Source organism: Meleagris gallopavo, chromosome 5 (assembly GCF_000146605.3).
Source record: "Meleagris gallopavo isolate NT-WF06-2002-E0010 breed Aviagen turkey brand Nicholas breeding stock chromosome 5, Turkey_5.1, whole genome shotgun sequence".
Lineage (NCBI taxonomy): Eukaryota > Metazoa > Chordata > Aves > Galliformes > Phasianidae > Meleagris > Meleagris gallopavo.
The window spans coordinates 2,219,271-2,234,356 of record NC_015015.2 but is presented as its reverse complement, the minus strand read 5'-3'; positions in this window follow the sequence as shown (position 1 = coordinate 2,234,356).

Below are 15,086 nucleotides of genomic sequence, written 5' to 3'. Positions count from 1 at the left end.
ATTTATTTTTCAAGTAATATAAGGAATTAATATCTTTTTCTTTTTTTGTCTTACAATTGAGTAATTGCTCAGTATTTTTATAGTCACGCTGAGATTGGTACTTGACTGGGAGAAATGTGTGTCAGAAATGTGAGCTTTGGTAGAGATGTGTTGTGGTATTTGGCAGACAAACGATTGGAAGAGAGGGGTGTTAATATACTGTGAATGGAAAATATAGTTATTTCTGTACACACTATTAACAAATGGCCATCCTCTAATAGCAAGCGTTGTATAAGGCTTTGCATGCTGCTTTCTGGACTAACATTTCTATTATTATTACTGGTTCATGTAGTAATTTGCTGTAATGCTGCTGTTTATATTGGAAAAGACGTGGTATTAATTAGAAAGTTTATACTTTAAGGAGTGTCACAACACCGTGAGGAAGGAAGTGTGGATGTTTGCCCCGAGGTAAGGAGGCACGCGGAGGTGAGATGGTTGTCACGAGCAGCTCTAGATGCAGATTGTAGGTGATTTAATTTGATTAATTTAAATTATCTCAGTCTTGACTCATTATTTGGAGTATCAGTGTACAAAAGCACTTGTGAAAAATGAGAAGAACTTGAAGAACCAGCGAAGGAACAAAACCCATAAGCCAGTTTGTTGCAGTCCTACCTAATGTCTTTAGCAGAACTATTAAAGAGTTCAGACCTGCTTCTCTCGTGTCCCCAGAGTAAGGACTGTTTTCAGAGGATCACAAATTCTATTTGATGGACTGTGGGTTTCTGTCTTTATATCCACACGTTTTTTTGATGTGGAAGTGTTTAAAAGCAATTAGTATGCTATTACAAGTCTTTCAGAATTAAATATGGAGGCTTTTTCACACCTGACATATAATACAATTAAAGCAGGATTTCGGGGGATTAATTAAAACTGCAGTGTTATAATAAACATTGCAAAAAAATTGAGTGCAAGTAGAACAGCATCTGCCCTTCCTCTCCTCACAGACCTTGTGGAAGATAGAAGGAAAAAAAAGCATTTAATCAAATTGTAAGAAATAAGCTGTGAAATTGAATAACTTAGTGGAAAAAAAAACAACACTTTATGGTGATGCTAAGTAAGTTAACTTGAAATTTTTAATAAAATTTCACACATGTATGCAATATTTTGTTACTTTTTTTCATTCACTTTTTCCTGTTTTAGGATAAGCAGCAGTGGTGAGATAGCTCCATATCTCTATGTGGATGCGTGATCTCTAATGCATGATCAACAGTAATAGGGGGAAGACACACATGCTTTTAAATCCAGCTCTGTATATTCTTACCTTTGTGTCCTTTGTGGTTAGAACTGTGTCTGTCTGTGAATGGAATGTAAGCTTGTCTCGAGATAAATGAGAGGAGAAGGCTTTTCTCTTTTTCAGAACACTCAGTAACTGTCAATCTGACTTTAGTAAACATTGCATTTAATACTTTTTTACATAGTTTGCTGATGACAAACTGCTTTCCGATACTTCTCACATCACCAAAACAGAAACACATAAATAGTTGTTCATGTAAGTCTAAGCTAAAAAACAAACAAACAAAAAACCCCAAACATAAACAGCAAATGATTGCTTGGTTACATTTCTTACATTTCTTACTGTTCTCATGTAGGCATGTTCTTAAAAAATAAAATAATTTCATTATTTCTTATTCTTTAGGAAAATCTCTTCTTTGCTAGTGCTTTTAAATCCTAGTTTAATTGCTTACAGTGTTCAGACAAAATCAAGCTATAGAGATGTTATTAAATTTACAATGTTTGTGAACTTAAACTTAACACTTGGTTTATAGCTGTCTCTTTAAAGAGTAAAACTGGAGATACAGCTCCCTCTGTCTGCCCTGGGAATACCTATGCTTTGTTCTTTTTGTAGTGCACCTACAAATGATCAGAGTAACAGCACGTTCAACATGGGGATACAAGGCAAAAAGATGTGGAGAAGTGTTATTTCTTTTGCTGGTCAGTAGTTGCTAACTACTAACTGCAGTTTTCAGAGAGAAAAGTCTGTGAAGGGACGAATTCAAAAGGCAGAAAAAGAAACTTATTCTCAAATGTACATTGTTATGAAAGTAAAATGTATATATGAATAAAAATTATTGATATTCATTAGCTCCCATACAATTTCTGTAGAAATTGGCAGCAGAGGCAAATGTACCTCTTTTTTGTTGACATTAATTAAAAAGATTTTTACGCTGGTGCAAAAATCTGCATAAAATGTAAAAGCTTAGGAGATATGACAGATACTGAAATGAAAATAAATTATGGTATATAAATCACATCTTAGAATTCATGTATGACATAACTGAGTGAATACTTAAGTTCCATGGTTATTAGTTTACATGTCACGTCAGCTTGAGTGTGTGGATGTGAGTCTGGCGAAGAAAATGTAATCTGCTTTTCAGGTTTAGGTGGTTTGTGGTTCATATTTGCACTTAACTTATAGTAGAGGTCAGAGAAAATCACTACTATGTTTATGATGATATTAGAATCTTATATTAGCTGTGACTATATTAAGAAGGCTAGCAAAGTTATATCACAAGTCGGTAGCTATAAAAGTGACTGCAAGAAACCAAATGATCTTGAAGCATGGTGCTATAACTTGTGTGCCAAAATGTGTGAAACACTTAATAATAACTCAGCCACCAACAACCTAGGCTAGAAAAGCTTATTTCATTTCAAACTATATATTATGCCCATTTCTACACACCCTTCTTGTAACTTATTTTTCTCCTTTTAATCAAAATTAATTTGATGCTTAACAAAATCTCTCGTAGACTTCACAAAGAACCAAAATGGTAAGTATTGACAGCCCTGCCTGATAAGCATTTGAAAATGAGGATATCATAAGAACTGTTTCATACAGTACAAAATATATATTCTCAAGAGTAATGATACAGACCTGCCTGTTAATACAGGCACAGTCTGAGAGCCTAACCTTGCAACCTTTACTTCTAAGAATAGCTTTATTAAAGGCACTGGTTATTTCTAAATGTCCCGTTTCTTGAAGTTGTAATAGAAGTGTGAGCGGAGATGTCAGGGTAGGCAATGAGAGATGACATTGTGGAGGTAAGTCCAACCCTCTAGTGGGTGAGCTTCTGTTGGTAGCTGAATAGGCTTGGTGCTCTACCAAACAGAGTCTACTGAGTATGGGGCAGTCCACACTAACTGTCTGGATTGATGCAATACTACCTAAGTAGTTACAATAATGATGAATTAACAAACTTCTTGATATAGAGGCAGTGTATCTTAGATGTCATTTCACAAGGGCTTAGTAACAGTGACAGTGGGCTTCAGAGTATGAAAAAAGGATTTTAAAAGATTGGAATTGAAGCTAGTTTTTAGGTCACTCCAAAAGTAATGCCTCCTATTTATTTCCATGGAAACTACAACAGATACAAAGAGCACAACAACACTATTTCGTACAGCAAATCTACAAATCAGTTACGAAATGCTGTTTTACAACACATTCAACACCATGAGCTATGTTTTTTCATCTGATGAAAAAGATGATGAAGAAGATGAACGAGACCTTGCATACCATGATCCTAAAAGTCTTCACCAGCAGAAGTCACCCATTGTTGCTCTTGCCACTGCTGAAACGCACCACCCACCTCCTCTCTGCGCTCACATCCACTCTTTGATCTCCATAAATGTTCAGCAAGCATCAGTGAATGTCAATTTTTTCCACATGGGGAAGTTCAGTGACACCCCTTTACTTCATCTGCCCTTCCATGTCAGATGCCATTTTGTCAGCTGCTCCTCTGCTGCTGTCTGTCACATAGCAACAGAATGTAAAGAAATATTGGTGGGAAGGTTCAACCTCTACTGCCATAACAAAATCTGCCTCTGACATCATGGGCCAACATAGTAACATAGGAGGCATTACTTTCAGAGCAGTACTGGGGCTGGAGCACCTCTGCTATGAGGAAAGGTTGAGGGCACTGGGCTTGACTAAATCTGCAAGGATTGTTCTGTGATATGGAAACTGAGGAATACCTCTAGCAGTGCACAGTATAATTGGTTATTGTGTAATTTAAAGTTGCCTTGGGTATGATGAAGATTGAGGGTTATTGGTGGGGAATCATTTTATCATTCTCAGGGAGAATACTGCACATGGCTGGTTTGGGGCAGGTTACATTTGAGGGGTGGTGTTATATCATCTACAGTGGGGAGAATTGTTTAATTTCAAAGATAGATCTTCAGGAATATCACTTTCGCTGATTAAGTTCTACATAGAATTTAAATTGCCTGAGTCATGTTTCCATTTTTTCCTCAAATTATGCTACACAGGTGGGCAGTTAGCAACTCTGACCCAGTGTTAAATTCAGCAGCCTGAACAGTTCTAAGGCTTTAAAGTATCACTGTGAGAAAACTTGAGAAGCATTTGAATGTGTGGCTAGTACCCAGTTTGCTTGTGGAGCTACTACTGCTTTTCTGAAGCTCAGTGGGGGAAATGAGTAAAAAAGACTTGTGGTTTACTGGTTGCCTTTCCAGTGCATGTTGTACCAGCATTTTGTGGCAAGAGCATAAAAATGTCATTTTGCTTTGTTTCAGCAAAAAGCTTTTAGATAACGTATGCAGGTGTGAAGAGCTGTTAGATGCCTGAATGTTGCATGGAGAGCTCAGGATTTTGCATCAAGAGAATTGGCCCCTTGCTGTCATTTTGCTTTGAATAAAAAACTAGCTTTAATGCAGACTGTAATCACTTAATATGTTTTTAATAACTGATTTAATTAAACCTGTGTGGATAGCATATTAATCCTGGAAATGAAAGCAGGTCAGTTAAACGAGAACTGTTAATGTTGAATAGACCAAACCCAAAACTTGTTGGACAAAATTTATTGGCTTTATAGTGTGTTATGAAGACTGTTGCATTTAGGACAAAGCAACTGTGTCTGTTATGCTATCCTCTTCTTGACTCTGTACCAGCTTGGCTTTTTATCTGATGTTCTCCTTAGCACCATTTCAGCTGACTTACAACTGTGTTAAAGTATCAGTAAGTTCTAGCTCATATTCTATCTTTAACAGCTTTTTTTCCAGTGTATGTGATTATCAGCTCTTTATAACAATATTTTTACGTTATCCATCTCTTCAGAATTATTTAAAGTAGTTTGTGATGAGCAGCAGTGGAACACACAAGCAATATTGAATTTATTTATTTTTTTAAGTTGACGTGTACAGTTTTGGCAAATAGTGTAGTAGGCTTTTTCATCTGGGGAAATAAAGACTGTTAGAATCCAGAACTCCTTAATGGAGAATGGCAAAATAACCAATCTCCATCAGCATGCCAGCAACTACTTGTCACTTCTTCTGAGTTTAATCTACAAGAAGATTCATCATCTGTGGCAGATGTCTGTAAATACACAAATCTATTGATCCAGTATTCATTTTCTGCAGAAATGTAGCTGGCAAGGATGTTTACATCTCTGTGCTGAATGTAAAACACGTTACCTTATCTATTTAGAGAGGAAAAATCAAAAAGAAATGTGTGTGCACATGTTGTTGCATAGCAGAGGTTAATAGGCTGGGAATGTATGATTTCTTTATTACCCTTGATTCTTTCCTATCATCTACACTCATCAATAAATAAATAAGTTAATTAAAAAGCAGTTTCCAAGGGACAGAATACAGATCCCTAAGATGCATCAACACTTCTGGCAAGGATTTAGCCTCTGGCTTAAAAGATGCATGGGGTTATGGATGGTTGAAAGCTTCGATAGCTTTGACTTTTAGAATGAGCTGCACAAACAGCAATAGTTAACGAATGGTACAGCGTCCCACCAGAAGCTGTTTGGCCACAACAGGTGAGATGAAAATCCTGGCTACAGAAATGCCCCGAATTTCATCGACGCATTTAATGATAACCGTAATATTTTGGAAATGTTCCAAATAATTAGGATATATTAAAAAATATTCATCATCTAATTAAATGCACATAGGAAATTCTTTCTGATGTTCGACTAGGAGCTTCTGAAGTGTGAGTATGTGTGCCCGCATGCAGAAATGAGTATATTACTTAATGTTTTTTCATACATAATTAAAAATATTTTACTTATCATTCACAGTTCTGTTTTTATGACCTCTCTTTTCTGTGTTGCGAGCTCCCTGTGACTGCCTTGCTCACCCAAAGGTTCTTATGATTTCTTCTTCTCATTTGCCTCCACAAATGTCCTTTGCTGATGCTGCTGTTGGAGGAGCTGCTGTTCTGAAACATAGAAAAGTATTCTGAGCTCTCCCTGACCTGTATCGAGTTGCTGTGCAAACAGGTATACTTGTGCTCAAATGCTCCTCTTAGGAAGCTGCTGAGGATTGATCCTCTCTATTGGGGAAGTAGGTGGTCAGAGAATCTGAATAAGCAAATGGTGAATTGTGTGTTATGTTCGGAAACAACTGGCACTTGCAGATTTCCAGCTCCAAGGGAAGCAGAGGGCACAGAACTATCCTGCAAGGCAAGGCCAAGTAAGCAGGCAAGATGAGGCACCGGCCTCCTTCTGTGTCCTCACCTGATTCTGTTCTTTTGATTGTAATCCGTGAGGCAAACTGGTGGGTATTTTGTTTGCTGTTCCTCATTTATCAGAAGGGGAGCAGATAGAAGGCTCTTTTGCAGTCAACGTAGGTTTTTCAAAGGGACCGGTGAGAAAGTACTAACTTTTCTCTCTCTTAACAGATTATAAATGAAGTTAAATGTCTTCCTGACATCTCTAGGTGCACTTTTATTATATCCAGTGCTGTTTACTGCCAGAGGGGCAGATTTGTAGGTGCTCATGTTCAAGTGCCGCCCAACGCTGTGGATTGGTTTAATGAAATTAAATCTGTTGTCTCTGTGTGGCTGGCTGCAGCGATTCTTACTAAACACAAAAATGCATTTTGTGAACAATACATTAGGAAAGGAAATAATATCAATTTCTTATTGAGCTTTGCTTACCAAAGAATTGAAAAGGCTTGAAAGCTTGAACTTATTTAAAATCTGTTTGGAATGTTTTTGTTGGGCGTTTGGTTGATCACTCGGGTGTTTAAGCCTATGCAGTAAATGAATATTAGCTAATGTGAACAGCCATGGAGAGAAGCTGCTACTTCTTTTTCCACAAGAGTTAATACATACTCACTGATAAGAGTGTGTAATTTTGCCTACTTCATTTCTTAAAAGAAAATTAAAGAATAAAAATGAAGCTGTAATAGCCACAAAAGACAAAGAGTGGGTGATTGGTTCCTATTATTTTCCTTTTCTAATATGAACATCAGCCCTACGGATTCATGATTCAGTTTAATAATTTCCTTCCATTTAACCTAAGTGACTGTTTAGGGAAAGATTTATTTCCTTGAAGATTAGTTCATGAGTGGGTTTAATATGTTCTTGCAAAAACATACTTTTGCTTTCTCTTATAATCTTGGCAGAGAACAAAACACATTTCATTAATTACATCTTTCTTTCTTTAAGCTTAGGCTTAAAAATAACAAGTCTGTTTTCCGTAAAGCTCCAGGTATCTTCATTTAAATGAATGAAGTCTGTATTTAAAAATAGAGTTACAGTTTCCGTGTCTGCATAAACATGACCCATTAATAACGACCCATTAATAACAACCCACCTGCCACAGGTTTTTCTAGTACATTATAATTAAGTTCATCCTCTTATTAGAGGGGAAGTGCAGTTGTTGCTTCAAAGAAATACCTACTGAAAGGCAAACCGTCCCTCAAAGTGGTACAGATTATTCTAGAGCTGGAATTAGCAGAAAAACTACGTACCTCATCTGTGCTGCACTATTAGCAGGTTACTTGACATTTCAAAAGACCTGACATGGAAATATGGTACTGCAATGTCATGAAGTTGCTGTTAAGTTGTGTGTGAGTTAATTTGAAAGCAAGTTTAGTGCTAACCAGACTGCTGTGGGCAAAGCATGCCATGTGGACAGGGGCTTTGGGCTTGGTTCTCAGGTCAGATCCTGCCTCCTTGCTGGCTCACAGCAAGTCAGTTAAACTGGGATGTTCTAGTGTGGAACTTAGGAAATTAGGCACTTAAGTGCCTAAATCCACATGTCATAAATTTGCATGGCTTTGCAGAAATATACTGAACACCAGAACTTGAATAAGAATGAAATAGCAAATGCAGTACTTTTAAATTCCCTTGCCTTCCAGTGTTAGTTTAGGAAGGAAGAGGTGGTTTATGCTGTGCTTCATCTTTTTAATTAAATGATAGTCATGGTTTTTAGTCAATTCTGACCAGGAAAGAGTAGATCATAAGTATGTTTAGATTTATATATTTGTAAATACGTAAAATCATCTGAATAGCATGCATATAGAAAAATGACACAAATTTTTATGAGCACAGCTGAAATACAGTTTCTGCTGCAAAATTGTCATTGCACGGTCTCAAAATCGTAGCTCTAGCTTGGTCTTTATTAGCATGCTACTTTGTCTATAAAATAAAACATTCACCACATTTCTAATACAATTCTGGTTTATGTGAGTGTTAAATGCCTTCTGTTGGGCGAGGTATCAATTAAGCAATGAATTACAAGCTGATGTAATTTGTTTGAAATGGTGCTAATTACCACTGTAAGGTCTTTATTGATGTTGAGATCTTTAGATGTAAACTGAAAGGGTAAACACCTCATGTTACAAAGATCAGCTTTCACATGGCAGTGTCTTTCAACTGCTGCTTACCAGGAGCTGAAGTATTTCTTCTCAACTTATGTCTTTCCCCTATCTAAATCCTATCCCCCTCTGCTCCTCAGGTTACTGAAATAAGGTACAGCTTATTGGAAACTACCTTGCTCCTAGCAAGAATATTACACCTTGTCAAAATGATGCGTGTTGGAAAACAAAGCATTTTCACTCAAAATGCTGAAGGAAATAAAATAGATTGCGTGTTGGAAAGCAAGCAAATCTTTTTTGCATGTTAAGTAGCAGCAAAGAAAATTCTATCGCTCTTTATCCCAAAATGAAAATATAGGAAAAAAATTGAACTTCTTAAAATACTTCTTTAAATTTGGAGGCTAAATCTGGAGGCAAAGGTATTAATGACAACACAAAAAGCACTGCAATGGTAAATGACTCCTGTGCTACAGATCTCCTTGCGCTGAGTGTTGTAGGGTCCTGGATGAGTTTTATACTCATTTACCTCAGCACTAAGTTCATATAGCTATACTGTTTTAACAGTCTTGAGTAGAGGCAAAGATGTAGGTATCCATATGCTTATTTTCTGTCTGTACACACACAGCAGGAAATCATGCTCCATTAATCAGCGTAACCATCCTTATGCTCTTTGGGAAAATAAAGTCGCTATCTTCAGCAGGAAGAGGCCAGGCTGGTGAGTGCTAATCTGCTCAGTCATCAGGGTGCCTGCATAAACACAACCATCTTATCCCTTACATTGTACATTTTCCAAATGTATTTTCTTGTTCCCTATGTCATCAAAATCTGATCTTCACATCCTACTGCCTTAGGCTCCTAGCTATACAGTGTTCCCTGCTTTAAGTACTACCTGCAAGAGAGGCACAAAGCATCCCTGAAAAAGTGGAGAGGTGAGGTTTAATGGCGTAAGAGCTACTTCTGTAAGTTCAGACACCAAGTTGTAAACTATCAAATGTGAAAAGTGATAATGATTTGCACTTACCAGTCTGTTTATTAGAATGCTGTCTTGCAACTGTCCGCAGCTGATAGTCGAGTTGTTTGACTAATGAACAACCACTGCAAAGAACTGTGATATTTAGCTATAAATATATGAATCGTGGAAAGAGCAAGAGGGAGAGAAATTTTGCATGATATAAAGGAGGAGGAATTGAATAAATGAATCAAATAAATAAAAGCAAACTTAATGGGAAATTATAGTGTATTTTCCAAAGTATGTTTGGAGGTGGCTTTGCCAGGATTTTTAAAACTAAATTGGAAGAAATAACAATTTTCATGTAAAAGATTGCTCTGTAGTGGCAGGGGAATGAATTGAATGAAGTCCATTTCTCATTTTAGGCTACTTGATTGTGTGGGAGCCACTTGATTAAGCTTTTTGTCTGATATATATGTGAAATTGGAAAGAGATGGGAAATGTTGGTAGAATCACATGCTTTTCCCCTTCTCTCTCCTGTCCTCTGGCAGCTTGGTATCCTGTTTTCTTATTTAGAATGCCAGTATTTCCCTTCTCTGTCAGATTTAGAACTGCTGTGATGTCAGTACTTGTGTAGCTGTGTTACGTGACCACTGTTTGAAGAAGTCCTGTATGAACGGGAATGTATGGCAGCAGGTGAACTTTTGCAGCTAAAATGACAATTGAGATGGAAAATGAAGTTCCTAAGCTCTGCTTACTTTGTCAGTGACCCTTAAAATACATTTATTTTATCTCTCGGAAGACATTTTGGTTAATATATAGTTCTATTTTTGTAGCATATAAAGTACAGCAAGAGTAACAAAAGTGGGCTTAGCTGTTTTCGAATCGTCTTCTGCAATGTATGTAACTCATATTTACATGCGAGCGATGCTGTGCGGAGATTTTTTGGGCTGTAATACATCACCAAAGAAAAGTCCCATGTTCTTCTCTCAAGAGCCCCCGCTCCTTTTGGACCTGCAGAGAACTGTTTGTCCGCAGCGCTGCTGCTGAGGAGTGCGTTGAGTCACACATCAAAAATGCAGGCTGTCCTCTCTGGGCTGAGTAGGCTCATATCAATTTTTCTTTCCTCCTGTATTACCTAATGATACACCAACTCTTCTCACAAAGCGTGCGTGACTCAAGGCTTCGCCGTACTGCTGCCCCTGAACTATTCTTTTCTTTCTGAATCACAGCTCGGAGGCTTGGAAAGGATTTATTAGTGGAGACGCTTGTAAAGATCAAATTCTAAGGTACTTGTAATATGAGGTTCAGTTCTTAAAATGGCAGTTTTGTTTAAACAACTCTGTTATTAATGCACTGAAAATTTCATCTGGGTAGCTCTGGGGGTTTGGGTTTGAAAATGCCAAAGTGCAAAGTTTCTCTTGAGTCGCTTGGAACCACGAGATATATTTGAGAAGTGTATGGGATCTTTTCTCAATTTTTATGAGTCCAGAAGCACTATGTAATCAGCCTTCTAATTCTGACTTCTCAGCGTTTCTAATTAGAAGCGATGTGTTGAAGCAAAGTAAAGGAGCAACTTGATTTCCAAAAATGGTTTTGATTTACAGAAGTTGAAAAAAATAGTGGAAATTAAATGCCCTGAGAATCCTTGCATGTTAGTACCTCCACTTTTAGGTGCTTCAGTAACAGACTCTTCTGGCGTTTTGTTACCTTTTGTTTTTGCTTTATCGGTAAGTAAATTTAGGAGGTGATTTTATGTGAATCACTGAGACTTTAAATAAGAGAAATAAAAAATGTATCAGCCTATGTTCTTCTTACGTTACAAACCGTTTTCCTGTAGGTTCTTGTCCTAGAAAGATAGTTTTCATAGCTTGACATTGTTTGACGTAAGGAAAGAGAAATACAATTCAAAGAAAAACAACAGCTATTAAATGACAACCTAAGTACTTTGGGGTAGATAGAGCTACTGTATTTTAAATTGCATCTTAAAGGCCAAATTTTCCAGATTTTTCTGCCTGTCGTTGTTTCAAGACCATCTCTGTAGCAACTCAGCTTTGATGTCTGAGGGAGAAGCACATGAGCAGACTATGGATTGGAAGCAAGAATATATCTGAGTTCTGTCCCAGTGTGTAAGCTCTGCATTACCTATCTATAGGTGATCACCTTACCTAGCAAGAGTGAGGTAGCCAAGTACTCAGTGACTGTAGTCCTCTGGATGGTGGAGAAAAGAATTCAGAAAGGAGGATAGGAGGAGAAAACTATGAAAAGGCTGATAATAATCTGCCCTGTTTGTATCTACTTTTGTGTGAACGACTGCACTGTGACAGTTGTTCCATGGCACAGCCCATCCCTACTGGGATGCTAAGATATCCAGGCTGCAGTAGCTTTCAGTCTGTATGTACCCAGGAGGCTGAGAGCGTTTGGTTGATTTATGTTGCTCATATGTAGTAGAGTGTATGATGGTATTTTCAGAGCTTGGGTCTTGTCAGATTTTGGGGACTTTGAATTGTCTTAAATAACTGGGACACAAACATTCCTAAAACCCCAGAGATTAACCAGCCATGGAAGAAAGATTAGTTCAGATACACATCTAAGCCTCGTTTAATTTTAGTCTGAGCTTCTGTGGAATTATTTGGTTATTTTTGGAATGTGAGACTTATCTTTAAAAAGTAAATAAATTAGGACTTGGACGAAAATTCATTTGGTTAAATTTGAAACTCTCCAGTTTGATTGAAGTCTGAAATGCATCATGAGGGATAAAAAACTATGAAAATAATTACATGAGTTTCTTAAAGTCAACTGTATTTCTGAAGATTATATGCTTTTTTTTTTCTTTTAAAAAATGTATTGTCTGTTATACATAAGTTAAGGAAAGGAGGGCAGAAATTTCAGTACAGTTTCTGACAGATTCTGGCAGTCGTGGTAATATGCAGGAATATGCCTGGAGTACAGAAGCCCTTTCACAGGAAGACTTATTCATGGAGGGATGAGTAAGTGTACAGTAAGATGCATAGACATGTAATATTACACTAGAAGAGAATATTCCACTTTTAACTCACCCCTTCAGTCAGAACTAGAGGTATGCAGTCATTCGAAAGGCTGTTCTAGTGCAAGAGAAAATTGAACCAACCATTCAGGAATTCTCCAGCCCTAGGCAAGACTGTATCTAGGTAATTTCTTCACAAACACATGCCTCATATGCCCAGAGAGGCTGGAACAATGATGTCTGTTTTTTCCAAAACTAAATTTACCTGTTTCTGAGTAAACTAAGAGTGGTATCGGCATAGATTCTGCATTCCAGTCTTGCTGGCTGTACTCAAACCTCATAAGGAAGACTTTGAAGATAAAAAGGATGTTCAAAGGCTTCTAGGATATTTTCAGAGACGTCACTATCTAATTGAATTATACTAACGACTTAGTACTGCATATTTTAGCATAATCCTGCACCAATGGTTTGCCTCAATTTTGTTTTGATGCCCAACTCTGCTTAGGACTTGCTAAAAAATCAGAAAAAAATTATTTCTGAATTTCATGTTTCTCTTCATTGTCTTCCTTAGGTCAAAGGCTTTTTCTACCACAATCAGGGTTTTTCAACTCACTGTTTATTTCCTTTGTTATACCAGTTATACCATTGTTATAACCCGTTTCATGTTCTGATACACCATTCTGGTGCACACATCCATCTTTGTGTATCTGGTAGTGTTGCATAATGTTCTTTGTGTTAATTAAAGTCTATAACTTTTTTGAAACTTCTGCCTCATTTATTAGCATTAGGCTGTTAAACTATTTTCTCATAATGTTTTTTTTTTTCTTTCTGTTTTTTTTTTTTCTTCTTTTTTCTGTTATTTTGCGACCTGGCACAGCAAGTTACTATTTCTGACATCATCTATTCTTAAAGGTTGTTGGTTTTTTTCTTTTTGTGATAACTGAACAATGCCATTGTTCAGCCTTAATATTTGCTTTCGTATTCTCTTCAGAAATTCAGGAATAAGGTTGCCGTGTGGTAAAGGCTATGGAAAACTGAACTCCTGTTCACACGAAATTTTTCAATTTCATATTTTTTTTCACCTGAATACATTTTTTTAAATTTCTCTCCATCTTATTTTCCAGCTTGTAGACCTGAGACTAGGATTCCCATCTCTCTGTTAAATCTGTTTGTAGAATAAGCAAAAAATATCCACGTTCTCTCAGTATCGGAGTTAGGAATTACTTGGGGAATATTAGACACCGAGTTGAAGCAAAGGGAAGGGACTATCCTTATAAACATAGTGATATCTCTGTGCTGATAAGTGCCCTAAAGTGTGCGTGAACCTTCCACTCTGTGTAGTCATGCTGGTGTTGGCAGGCACGCAACTTGTATTCATTTGCAATGGAAGATACTTGTGAAATGGAAAGCCTAAGTGGTAATAAATATGGAACGCCTCATTATATTCTTAATTATTTTTATGGCATTTGCCCAAAATAGAGAGAATCTCTTTAAAATTACGTAGTATTTATTCTGCTGTTGGCCTGAAGTGAGTGGGTATCTCATGGCTGGCTTCTGAATTGACCTCCTTCATGCAATCCCAAGCATGGAAGCAAAATTCCAAAGTTGTCAACAACAAGGCATGAAAGCGCTGCGATAAACATTATCCTAAGTGTAAACATACTCGTGATTAAGTTCTGTCCAGGAATTCATTCCAGGTGTGCAACATGTATCTTTCCATAGTTAATCTGTACGACATGCACGCTTTACCACGGGGCTTCCTTTCCTGTTTGCTTTTGGTTATTAATCTTAGAACAAGCTGTGCATAGGTGTTAGGTCTCCTTGCAAAAATTTACCTTATCCAAGGTGGCATTTCATTTATGGGGGTATTGGCAAGCAAATGCATACTGTTCTGAAAGAATTCATCAAATAGGAACATGTTAGTTTACAGCTTTAATCCATATGATATTTATTGGCAGTCATACAGGCAATGACAGGCAGCCAACACACTATTCACTAGACTTTTCCACCCATCTGTTTATCCATCTGTTACTTGAAAAATAGATTGCTTTCTTTTTTTCCCCCAAAAAAGCATTATTCTAGGAGGCCAGTGAGATAAAGATACGTTGATGTATGGAGTCCACCATAACAGGTCTATCTGAAACACCCAGCAGTATCTTGAATTGAAATAAATGGTCTGTCTCCAGTCCCCAGCACCTATAAACTTGATATTGTATAGAATAAACTCAAAATGGACAAGCAGGGCATCCTGTTTTGTGGGTGTGAGGAGACAGAAGATGGCTTTTTGACTGTGTTCTGGAGTTACACATTGCAAAGCACATGCTGGCTAGCCAAGATCAGAATGCTCTGGAAAAAAAAAAAAAGTCATCTGATCTTTAATCAGAATGGCAATATTAACTTGTGCACTGTGTTGACATAGTAAGAACACCTCCAAAAGAGGATGAAGATATTAAATTTCAGTCAGGTGCTTAAAAACATCATTAATATTATGTAAGCTTACACTTCTAAATACTGCCATCTTATTGTTTTAAAATATGATTTTGCTCA